The 12,662-nt window shown below is 41.8% G+C and overlaps 1 protein-coding gene across 3 annotated transcripts in view; it reads left to right on the top strand.

Moving 5' to 3' along the window:
• The first annotated feature begins 3,220 nt into the window (after positions 1–3,220).
• The window catches only part of LOC104357035 (complement C4), a 58,398-nt gene continuing 48,956 nt past the window's right edge, over positions 3,221–12,662 (top strand). The window contains exons 1-3 of one of the 3 annotated variants that reach the window (XM_033000254.2): positions 3,221–3,435; positions 5,078–5,142; positions 12,375–12,426. The gene's annotated coding sequence lies outside the window, so the exon portion shown is untranslated. Of the gene's footprint in view, positions 3,436–5,077; positions 5,143–7,304; positions 7,407–12,374; positions 12,427–12,662 lie in introns of those variants that run through there. The other 2 variants (XM_033000253.2, XM_033000255.2) reach the window with 2 other exon arrangements.

Raw genomic sequence — 12,662 nt, forward strand, 5'->3', positions numbered from 1 at the left:
TTGTTTTGTTTTGTTTTGTTTTGTTTTGTTTTGTTTTGTTTTGTTTTGTTTTGTTTTGTTTTGTTTTGTTTTGTTTTGTTTTGTTTTGTTTTGTTTTGTTTTCATGGGGTAAGAGGGAATGAAAATTTCTGTTTGTCAGCACCCCAGGTCTCTAACAGCTGGCTCACCTGCACCTCACATCTGCCTAGACCTCCCACTGAGGACTGCTTAAAGTGGCAGCATAAGTCCATACGCTTTTCCTGGTGTGTGTCCTGTGAAGGCACGTGGTCTGGACAGGATGAGGGAAAGCCTCTGGAAAGAGGAAAGTGGGGGCAGAGGTAAAAGATAATGTTGATGATTTTATTTACCTTATAAATGTGCTTCATTTATTCTCTGCCATTTGTAACAAAAGGTTAAAAGAATATTTCTTGGGCTATCAAGTGTCTCTTTCACTGATGTATTTTTTTCTTATGTTTCTAATGCTACCAAAATGATCCCAACAAGAAAGAAACATAAATACCAAATTCTTTAAAAGTAGTAGCTCATGGGGAAGTGGCTGGTCTTCTCTTCCATTTCTTGGCAAGAGACTTGGATTTCAGTACAGTGTGCCCCACAGGGACTGGTCCCCACTATTGTTAAGTCTGTGAAACAGAGGCTGGAGTAAGATCTGTCTATTCATTCAGAACAACAAAAGCCTCTGTCTCCAGGGGCAAGATGAAGTTGATATGCCAGGAGGTTGGCTTCATAGCAGGTGCCCTCCTATGCCCATATCTCATAGCAGCATCACACAACAGTGCCTCACCAGTGGTGTGCCTTACACAGGCACAGGATTCCTGGACTCCCATTGTCAGGATCTTGAAACACTCCCTCCCAGTAGGAGAAAGGGAGAGATTCATATCCACCCTCAAAGAGCATCAGCTGGAGAGAGATGTGTAATGGCTTTATGAGCATCAGCAGCTGCCCATGCGTCACCTATAGCAGCAAATTCCATATGCCCAGGACACAGCAGAGGTGCCACACGATGCCCTCGATTTCCCATGCAACCCTAATGCACCAGAGTGAGCCCTACAGCACGGGCACTCGGGGATTCTCTGCACCCCAGGAGACTTCTTCCATCTCAGGTTGTAATGTCAACCGCCAGCTTGCCATACTGCACAGGGATGTGCTCATTTGTGTCACATCTTCCAAGACTTCAGAAACAAAAGTCTCATCAGACCATCTTCACTTCACCTAAACTCCTCTCAGATCCTAACTTAGGTGAACTCCAGTAACAAGGTCCAAAAAAAGCTCCATTTATGGACAGTATCATGATGGGCACAGACACTTCAAAGTTGCTGAACAAAAGTGCAACACAAGTGTGCAGTTCCCACAGCTGATAAAGGGTCTAAATGTGGGGTTCTGTTACAGGAGAAGCTCGGTTCGCCGGCAGTGGCTCTCAGCCCAGCCGGCCGTGCCCTGGGACCTAAACCTGCCCGCAGGAAGGACCCAGAGCGGTGCGTGCTGCAGCTGCCTCCTCGCTAACTTACATGTTTTTAATTAGACTGGCGTCTGAAAAAAAGGCGAGTTTCAGAGGCAGAACCTACTCCTTGCTTTTATGGAGCCAGGCTGAAGGTGAGCAAGTCAGTAACTGTTTTCTCCTGCTGATGTTTTTTTTCTGAACTAGTTGTATAGTTAAACAGCTTGTCCAGGAAATTCAGGTTCTGTTATCAGATGTTATCCTGAAGAGCTTTGTGGGCACACCTGCAACTGTCGTTTCACCCATTTATTACTATTTCCTCAGCTGTGGTGATTTGCTTGCCCTGCAACACTGCGCTCAGAACAGGACCACCAATAACAGCCTCTGTCTGAGCTCTTTTGGCTTGGCGCACTGCAGCTTGGGTTTTCTTTTCCAATTTGGCTCTCAAAATGAAGGTGCTGGGGAGATATTTCTCCCCCAGGAAATTTCAGTTTCCTCAGGAACTGTGCATTAGGCATCCGTAACATCATTATGAATGGTAAGCATGATGCCAACAACTCAAAAAAATTCTTGAAGTGTTTAGGCATTGCCTGTAGTTCCACCTGGAACTGTCAGCTGTGGTAATATGCGTTACGCCAGTCTCCTCATGAAGTGGCTGAAAAGTTTTATTCTCCAACAAAATGCCTTGTTTCAAGGCATGGTAGTAACAAGTGCATGTGTATGCACATAAGCACATAACTCAGAGAATATGTTTTTATTATTATATAAATTTTATATAGATTTTATTATGTGATATATATTTTAAACTTTATATATAGTTATATATAATATGTTTGTGCATTTTATATATTACATAATAGATATCAGTGTATGTAAATATTGCGTGTTTCATATGTGTGTTTATATTTTTATATTATATAAAACATTTTTTATCTATGTGTCATTCTTCAGATAAGATCACGAGGATGAAGTGTTACAAGCTGGGAAGCAGAATTCAAGGTGTATTTGCCTGGAAGGAATCACAGAAGACAGACCCACAGCTAAAACCTGAGAATGCACCTCCCAGCGCCCGGGATCAAGAAGTCTGATTTGATACACCCTGCTGGAGTCCAAAATAAGCAAACTGGTGACTTCAGCGGTCACAGCTCCTGGGACCATCAGCTGCAATTTCTACTTTCAGCTTGAGCTTTTCCATCCTGGTCTGCTGCAGGATGCCAGGGAACAGCACAACCATTCCTCCAAAGTATCTTGTGTTTGGAGAGCAGCAAGTAAAAGAGCATTGAGAAAAAGAGAAGTTAAATGACATCAGTTCTCCAAAAGTCCAAGTTTCAGTGCCTCTTCTATTTATTTTATGCCAAGATGCTGCAGAAGCAGGATTTCCCCTGCCCTAGCACCCGCAGCCTGGGGACTGGAAAACGATAGCCATGGAAGCAGCGTCTCCTTGCGCCCCTCTCCTGGCCCTCTCAGCTCCCATTCTGCAATGACAGTGAGCTGGTTCTGGTCACTGATAAACAGAGTGGCCTGGAAATACCCCCAGACAGGGGGAAGGCAGCGGGCTCAGGCAGCAAGCATGTGCCTCCAAGGGCCGGTGACAGGGGATGCTGCCAGCATCTGGGCCACAGGGTCCCCAGGCACTGTAAGAGAGTCTTTTCTCTTTGGTGAAAGCATGAAGTTAGAAACTAATCAGCTGCCCAGGGAATGAGGGAATTTGGCTGCTAAACAAAGAACTGTCTGCTGTCGGACGCAGTCCAAGATTTCTCAAAGCGGCCACAAAGGTGCCACTTTATTCCCACTGGAGTGCCCGTGGATGTGGGCTTCGACTCCTCGCGGGCTCTCTTAGGGTGGGAGAGGCCGCTTTAGTCCAGCTCAGACCAGCACTTGCCACCCCTCTGGAGCACTCAAACCTAACTTTCAGTCTGCTTCTCATTAAACGAGCTGTGGCAATTAGTCATAGAATAATGTGAAAAGGAGAGCTCAAGATGCAAGGAGCATCCTACCTGGTGAGTCACCAACATTGGCTGCAAAGGGGTCTTTCTCGTGGTGCTGTCACACGGTGTGGCGTGGACCTTTTGCTTAAAATAGATGGGAGGGGGGCTTGGAAAAAAGAGATAAATATGTGCTTTAAAGGAAAGTAGGCAGGTCAAGAGAGTGCCTGCAGATTAAAAGGCACCTGTTTGTGGTAACAGTTTCGCAAAACCAGTCTGAATATTCAGAAGGATCTTAATTTAATGACTTGAGAACAAAGAGTTCTGTGATCTTCTCTAATTTATTTCTTCTGGGTTTTGCTTCATAATTTTCTGGCAAAGGTAAATTCATTCTACTTTTTGCCTGGTGCTATCTCCCACATACCTGCACTTTAAAGGGAAACTCTCAGAGCCACATTTATCTTCCTGAGATAGATCTTAATAAGCTGACCACACTGTGTGAATTTTATCATTATGGAAAACAAAAAAACAAACAAACAAAAAAAAACCACACACACACAAAAAAAAGATCTGAAAAAAATACACACTTGCATTTTACAATTTTCATAAAATGTTAAAGTACTGAAAATGAAATGCATCACAACTGACCAGGTTGTTTTTCAGAGTCTAGTAAAATCAGCCCTTGTGGCATCAGTGAATTACATTGCAAAACCAGAGAAAATAAATAGCCCTCAGCATTAATACAACCATTAACAGCAAAGATATATCAAATTGGATATGGTCCGGGCTTAGCTGTCGTATTCTTCCTTCTCTATCCTTTTACTTTATCACCTTCTTGTTTTCCTTTTACTGTAGCTCCTTCCTTTACTAAATTTCCTTTACTGTACTTTTTTTCTGCATGAAAATGTTGAAAACATGCCACCTTCTGTTCTTTTCAGCTATTGCACTGTCCCAAGAACACTTCTAACCTCTGGAAACCTGCGTAAAATTAGTGCACATCTACACACAGATACATGAAGGCACATGCATGTAAACTTACTTATGCACATTTCTCTTAAATCTCCGTGAACTATCAAGATCTCTTTATTCACATGATTGTCTTTAGTTACACTATTTGCACTACAGCTGTTAAAATAAACATGCTTACTAAAGGGTTTCCAAGGAAACCAGAAATTAGGCCAATTCCAACCACTGTCACTGGAAAGTAAAGGGAGAGGAGGAAGGTGATACTTCATCGAATCTGTTTTTAATGACTGCACTGTACAAAGATCTGTATCTGCTTTTTTTCCTTCTTTCCTCAGCTCCGTCACCTCCATGCATACACCCACACACATACACTTCCCTTCAGAGCTGCTCTGGGAAAATCTCCCTCCTCTCCTTTCACTGATGCAGCAAAACTGAAGACCTTCTGCCAGGGCACCCTGGGCATCCCCACTTATCCCCTACCACCGAAAACAGTAGGATGGGGAGATTGAAACACAGCTCCAGCCCCAAAGTTTTGATTTTGTGTTTCATGACTTTTAACCCCAGTTTTTGTATTGCTGATGATTCCTTTTCCCCCCAAAAAAACACAAGAGGCATTTCTACCACTACCAAGCCAGAAGTTTATCACAGTATCTTAGTCTTCCGTTATCCCAAATAAAGCACAACATTATGGGTAGGAGCAGATTCCTCTGTTTAGATTTTCCTACCCATATTTCCTCTATTGCCATTTAAGGAATATCCATAACTACAGATAAACTTGGACTTTGGCAAGGCCTGGCTGGCTCTCCAAACTCTAAGGTATGAGAAATGCTTTATTTTCTTTTCTCTAACCACTAACGAGTAGCATGCTTCTTTCTAAGAAGCTAGGGCTGTGTTCAGGGGTCTTAACCTCCTTTCACTGAGGACTTTGCAGTGGAAGACCATGTAGGCAGAAGATAGTTCTGTATTAGGTGATAGAGGTGAAGAGTAGCACCCATGAGCGAGGGCAGGGGGATGTATACAGCCACAGAAATCGTGTTTGTGGGTCACCTTTGTAGGCAGATAGGGAGGCAGTCAGAGTACATCTCTCAGGGCTGCAGAAAAGGAAGGAAAGTCTTTTTCTTTATCTGCATTTGCATGAAGAGTGTCTTCCTAAGCTCACAGCTGCATTCTTCTGTACCTTATGCACATTATCTTGCTTATATATGGTCTTGGACTGCTCTGTGGAGGGGATCCTGCCTGTCTGGCTCCTTAGAAAGGGCACTTTCAGATATCTCAGTTGGTACTTTCAGATATCTGAGTTGCATATAGCATTATTTATTCCTTAAAAGCACTGTAAATACAATTAAGCCAGCCTTTACTTTTACTATAACCCCCCATGTCAGAAGGGCTATCTGGAGACTGTAAAGATGACTAAGTAATAAGAGTAAAATAGATATCCTTAGTTCTATTTTTTCTCTGTGTTCTTTTAACCTCAGTGATACATGTTATGACAGAGAAACCAAAGACCCTCTGTGTGCCAGAAAGGTGTTAGCATTCCTAAATAGCTGACCTTATATCACAATACCTTAAGGCACTTTAATTCCTATTAGAATTGAAGCTATCCCTCTGCCTACTGCAAAATATGGGGAGCTTAAAGATGATTTAAAATAATCTTTCCCCCTCCCTTCTAGTCATAAGTGGAATTTAGCTGGAACAGAGAATAGGGGCCCCATGTTTTCAAGGTATCTTTTTTTCCAGATAAGCTCTTGACTCGCAGGGAGGAGGAAAAGAAGAGTGTGTTGCAGTAAATCAGAAAGTCCATAAGGCATGAAGTGGGGTCAGGCTTCTGACTGCAATAATCACTTCAGAAAGGATGCAAATGAGATAAGCCTTGTTCTTGGCAATAAACTCTGTCGGTCAGCACAAAACTTATCATCTTGCCTTCCTGAATCTAATGCCATGAGGCTGAGGTAGTTGGATAGAGCAAGGTGTCCATGACTAGCTCTACCTACCCTTAAAATATGACTTGAACAGCACTGCTTTTGCTGGTGCATTTTCTTGCAAAAATATAGACAAGGCAGTAGGTTTAAAATCTCGATAGAAACCTGGACTTGTATCCAGACAAGTTGATTTTGGAGACAGTTGAGCAAAGGCTGTGATGTCAAGAGGTGAGCAGCTGGCAGTATCCCAAAGTGAATCCCACCAGAGTTGTCTCAGAAGACAACCTGCGTTTGATTCTGAACTGCCAGTGGGTCACCTGGAACATGTTTGGGGGCAGGTATTATTCTTTTTTTTTACTCATGAGTGTTTAAGCACTCCTTAGGGCAGACCAGTATAGGTCCATCCATTAGGATAACTCAATTCATTTTTTAAAATGCACCAGCTGTATTGAGCGTCACGGAGCTCAGACACACAGCTCATGTACAAGGTGCCATGGAGAGCCCCCCACGTGTGTGCAAACCCAGAGCTGACTCCCCATTACTCCTCCTCCTAATACCTTTCTGGGAGGTAGAGGCGGATCCCAGAAAGCAAGACTAGCCATTTCATAGTTCTTGGTGAAAGCTTGTGTCTGTGGTGGAGAGTACAGCTGCCCGCTGGATGGCACCAGGACTCCGTCCCATCCCTAGGCTAAGTGCTGCTTTGCAAATAGGCACTGCAAACCCATGGAGGCAAAAAGGGAGGTAGGAATTGCAGATGTGAAAGCCGTCACTGAAGATGCATAATGCTGTCACGGGTGATATTTTTAAAGGGGCATGTGATCTTTTATGCATATGCAGGGGGGTGTGACCTAGATGGGAATATTCTGCAGAGTACTTTGTGCTCCTTTCCATACAGCTGCTATTTCTGAATAATCACGTAGTGTATAATTGTATAATCACAGATGTGGAATACATCTTTTCTAACCATAAGATACAGGGATAAACTTTTTTTTTATTTTTCAAACTGTGTTGTTCCAAAGCTCCCCTAATGCTGCTTCAAGCTACAGCAAGTACAGTATATAGATGATGAAGCTTTGGAAGATTCTAGCTGCAAGATTCTATATCTTGGAGTATATTAACATCCCACATGTGACCCAGGTCAGAGGCATTGATGCTGCCACAGTGAGTCAACCCTTTTTGGTATGTCAGTGGAAAATGCATGCAGCAAACCTATGGCAGATATTTATAGAATAATGTACAAGTAAATGCTGCTAATATTCTTCAAAGAAACTGAATCTGGGCTTGCTGCCTAAATTTACACCTGCAGGGTATTTGCTAAAGCCAACAAGCTTTACTGAAGTCACCAAAGAAAGGGTAAGTATTTGGAAATTTTGCATTCCATTATATTATGTTGTAATCTTAATGATTTCTGATGACTATTTATTTGACACTGCTCAGGCAGAAATATAAAAGCATGTGAAATGGGAGCCAGCCCCAAATTTACTTAAGAAACTGCTGCAGGTGGCATCAACGAGTGAGAAAAAGCCTGTAAGGCAGAGCATAGCAACTCAAGACTGAGATGCTTGGTCGGGACCAGCCGTGGCACCCCCAAGCTGTGTATAACCTTGAGGAGGAGCCTGCCTCCACGTTCGGATGGGAGAGCCCAGTGGGCTCAGGGTGCAGGGCTAGACGGTGTCCCAGCCCAGGAACAGCAGGAGCGGGCAGGGAATTAGAACTCAGACCTGAGCTTCCATCTGAGGCTTAGAGTGCCATGGGCACTGGCTCTTTCAAACCTGTTATTTCTTTCTTCTACATCAGCAAGCCAGAGACAGACACAACAGGCACGCTCAGTGCCTGTAGAAGAAGGAAATATAAGAGAGATGCCCAGATGTGGGTGGTACTGGCTGCCAAAGCTCTCTGCCACACCACCCTGCAGAGGGGAGAGCAGAGGTGCAGCGCCAGCCTTGGCTTTCACAGCAGGGTCGCAGGCCAGGCTGATGACAGAGGTGGCAGCAGGATCATTGCTTGGGACCACAGGCTGAAGTGATTCCAATATGACTGAAAATTCATCTTCCTCACTCAGAAGTCAAAATCGAGCATGAATGGCCTGGAAATGTGACCCATTTTGTAAAAATACGTGGCAGGACATGTGCTCACCTATTAGCAAGGGCAGATCCATGCTCCTTCCAAGATGTGTTGACTAAAGAAATTAAAACAACCTTTCTGTTCACATTTTGTTATAGTTTCACGTTTTTTTTCTGTCGGTACAATGTGTAAACCATACAATCTGGGCAGGGCGTGTCTGACCCAAGTACCATCAGCAGGGCTTTGGAGACATCCAGCCAGTCCCCTTCTGGCGGCATCAGTAGTCCCCTCTGCACCCAAGCCACTGGGGAGGCAGCTGAGCTGTCTTCTTCTGCATCATTTTGCTGGAGGCAGCTTTCTGCAAAACTGTGTTAGCGGGAGGGAAGATTCCTGTTCCAGCCACTGCACCCAGGCTGGGTACGGTACCTATGCCTGACAGTACAAAGAGGCACATTGTTCATCCAAATAGCTGCCTAAAAAGCTAATGGCTGCACGAGTTCAGAGCTCCCTGGCTAAATTTCTGCAGGAAGGAGATCAGTGTGCATTACCTGAATATCTGTCCCACTGAGCTACCACAGAAGACGCCCAGATTTTACTCCTCTGCAGTAGGACAGCAGCTGCTTTGCCTGCCACCTGGGGAGGTACTGCAGCTCCTGACACTGAGATGTGCTGTAGCTGATCAGCTTCTCCTTTTAATAAAATGAAAACTCTCCTGGCACTCGTATCCTGTCTCCTTTCCCCCTTTCTCTCCGAATTTCATCCTTGAACATTAAAACCAAGGGATCAAAGAAAAGTAGGACAGCTTCTGATCTTCTAGTGGAGCTGACCTAAACTTGCCTGAGTGCGATGGAGGTCAGAGCAGAGCCTTCTCCCAGGCCTGGGAGAGGAGAGGCTTTCTGGTGTCTCATCTTTCTCTGAGCTACAGGCTGAAATGAATGTTTTAGATTTAATTCACAGATCAGAACAAGGAAAGCTGCCAGTGGCAGACAGGCACATAGCTAGCTGAGGTTGTGCATGGTATGTGATTGTTTTTCTCCTTTTGTTTGTGAAACAATTTTTAGTATAATTGTGCAATTGTCTGAAACATTAGAGTATCTCCATTTAACAAGTCAGGAAATGAAAGGAATGAGGGTCAGTAATAGTTATAAATTCCTTCTCTAAATTTTGCATACATAAAAGGCTACTTTTCCTTGATTTCATTATATGTTCCCAAATCCACAAAACTGGATGTGTAACCTTTATTCTTATTCATCTCAGCTAATGAAAACCTTAGCTTTTGCCACTGATATGTTCAAGATGCCTTTTATTTTTTTAACTTTTTCTATCTTTTGCTTCCATGAATAAGAGAAGAAAAGAATGTCATAAAAGAGACAGTTATATTCATTACAGTCCAGAAGAATAGAGAAGTTGGAAAAGATCAGAATATTTGAAATATGTTAATATTTGTAGGTAATGTGTATTTGCCACAGTTGGTAGTGAGGAAAAATTGAATTGTCTTTGGTTTTTAGAATGACACTGAAAGAAAAGAAAAGAAAACAAAAACAAACAAACAAACACAACAACAATCAATCAATCAATAAATAAATAAACAAAACAAAACAAAAAAAAAAAAACAAAAACAAACAACACAAAGCATGGAGTTAAGAATAAGACTCTAGACAGTGTCAAGATGTTTGGGTGCAAGGGCAGTACCCCAAACACCCTGTATGTTTTAGGCCAAGTTGTTTTCTCCCTCATTTCCAACAGTTCTTTGCTTTTACCTGGGGCGAGAGAGCCACGTGCACGCTCAGACATCTCCTCCTCTCCTGGCCGTGACTTCCCCAATGGCTTTTTCTCTCAGAAAGGCTCTAGTTCATACATTATTAAATGTGACCTACATTTCTTAAAGGTGCCAAAAACTCAGAGATTCTGAAAAGAGTAGTTGACCAAAAACCAGGAGGTATTATTACAGTAGGGTGAAATATTATGTCAGTAGTATAATGTAATTATTGCTTGACCTAAAAAAACACATACTGCCTTATGTAGGTCACTTTTGCAACATATAAAATTCCCAGAAGCAGTGCTTGTTTCGTACATTTTTTCACAAATCCTTAATTCCTTTTTTTTTTTTTCTTTTTTTGGTCACATCATGTTAAGAAAATCACAAAATTGAGCCTGCCTCTTGGGAAAATGAGGGAGGAACCCATGAGAAAAACTAAGTCTGGTTGCTTAATCCCCCCAGAATCCAGGCTCCTCAGTGAGAGCAGGAAAATTCATGGATATATTGGTTTTCGTCTTTTAAACAGATTAATTTTTTTCAGCATATACACTGAGGAGCACTAAATGCAAACCGTTTAAAGGAAATATAGAAAAAAAATACAACTTTTCATGGTAAAGGCAAATGGAGCCTGGATTAGCTCTTTAATTCATGACCTAGATTATGGTAAAGAAGAAAAGTATAGTTAAAATTTACATTTTCAGTTTACATTGGTGCTAAAGAGCAATTATCCTGCTGTTAAGAGGAACGTTTCAAATTAGACCCATACTTCATGGTCTGCTGTTGAAAAAGGATTTAAAAATCTAATTTTCAGAAATGTCAGAAGTGAAATACTGCCTTGTATGTTTGTCACAATTCCCCATAACTCAGTAAAGAGGATATCACCGCACTGCTTATTTGTAAAATGTGCTTTGTGAATCTGTCCTTTGTACCCTTCTGCCAGGCAGAGCTGAAAGAGTGCAGGAAGAAAGTGAAAGAAGTGTTTGGTCTTAGCATTTAGACAGATTAAGGGGAAAAAGATTTTTGGAAGTACTTCAAGCCAAAGAAAAAAAAAGTACTGCTGGTACTCAAAACACTGTGAAAACCTACAAAGTTCAAATGAAGCTACTGAAAGGAGAGATATCATGTATTCAAAATAAAGCAAGTCTGTCTCTCTAAATTGAGGGTTCACTAGTTCCTTCTTACATATACATCAATCCCAGACTGTGATTTCCACATGCTGTATTGGACTGTGGGTCAGCTGAAGGATCAATAGCATATCTGGTGAAAAGTGGTTCATGAGTAAATAGGAAAGGACTTTGCCTTCAGGGAAAGAACAGGCACATAAGTTATTTTAGGGTGAGTTTTCTGTGTTGTGTCTTTCATGCATGTGCTGGAGAACTTCAATTGAGAGAATTTAATTTAATTTATTTTTTAAATTTAATTTAATTTAATGTTTTTATTTTATTATTTTATTTTAATTTATTTTATTTTTTATTTTTAAATTTTATTATGTTATATTTTAATATGGCTTTGGACTGGAATATTTTGCATTTTACTAGAGATCACAATCCCAACCAATCTGAAGAATCTATGACATGCAATGATCATTTTATACAACCACAGAGACAGACAAATGAAGTCCAGTTATACAAATGGTTATGTATTAACTTGTATTTTTGTATTTGTGAGATACAGTAAGAAAAATCCCCATTTAATTACAGTTACTTCTTTGTATTTTGGAGAAAAAATGCCTTTATAAAGAGCCAGAATACCTCCTTAAATTCAAGTATAAAACAGTTATGCAACATATCGATATGATTAGACATTATGTACACACACATATATATTCGTATTTCACAAGGAAGCAAAAGTGTGCAAATCCAATTAAAAACAAGTGAAAGCAAAAAATGGCTTATGCAAGGTCCCCTTTAAAAAGAGATCTGTGAAAATGCCTTACTGTGAGCTCGTACACAGCTATTTGTATAGCTGTACAAACAGACCTCGGTCCCCTGACAAACAAGCCAGCCCGGACAATGGAAAGCCCCTCTCCTCCCCTCTGATAAAGACTGGCACAACAGCGAGATTTTAGTGTGACCCCACAGAGCAAAGCTGCCTTTCCTGTGGCTTCAGGAGTAGGAAATCCATGCTGGTTTTGTTGCAGTCTTCTGCAATTTATTGACTTTACAGCTGGAAGACCTCTGTATGTGTTTCTCAAGGAAAGGGCATTGATCTTGTGAATGTTGATTTTTATTTTTTTTTTCTTATTTTTTATGTGTCTGGAGCAAAAATAAAGGATCCATTGATACTCATTTCTTGTTCTATTTCAGTGACAGAGGTTGCTCAGGGATTGCATCAGCCCCGACCTTGAACAGCAGCCAGGTAAGAACTAGCAGCGGAACTCTCTTTGAAAATGACAGGAGCCTTAGCGTGCTCCGCAGCTACTGCTGCTCTTAATTAACTTCCCCCATTAATGTTCTCTTTGTTCATGCAAGAGTGAGAAATCCTTATTTTACCAGCTGCAAGTTTAACAACCTCTTCTGCTCCCCAGGGAGGGCATAAGCCCTGTTCCCAAGAGATTTTTTCCTTCCACAAAACCTTTGTCTTTGTCCTGAGCA

The sequence above is a fragment of the Tyto alba genome, unplaced genomic scaffold (genome assembly GCF_018691265.1).
Source record: "Tyto alba isolate M040663 unplaced genomic scaffold, T.alba_DEE_v4.0 Super-Scaffold_45, whole genome shotgun sequence".
Taxonomy (NCBI): domain Eukaryota; kingdom Metazoa; phylum Chordata; class Aves; order Strigiformes; family Tytonidae; genus Tyto; species Tyto alba.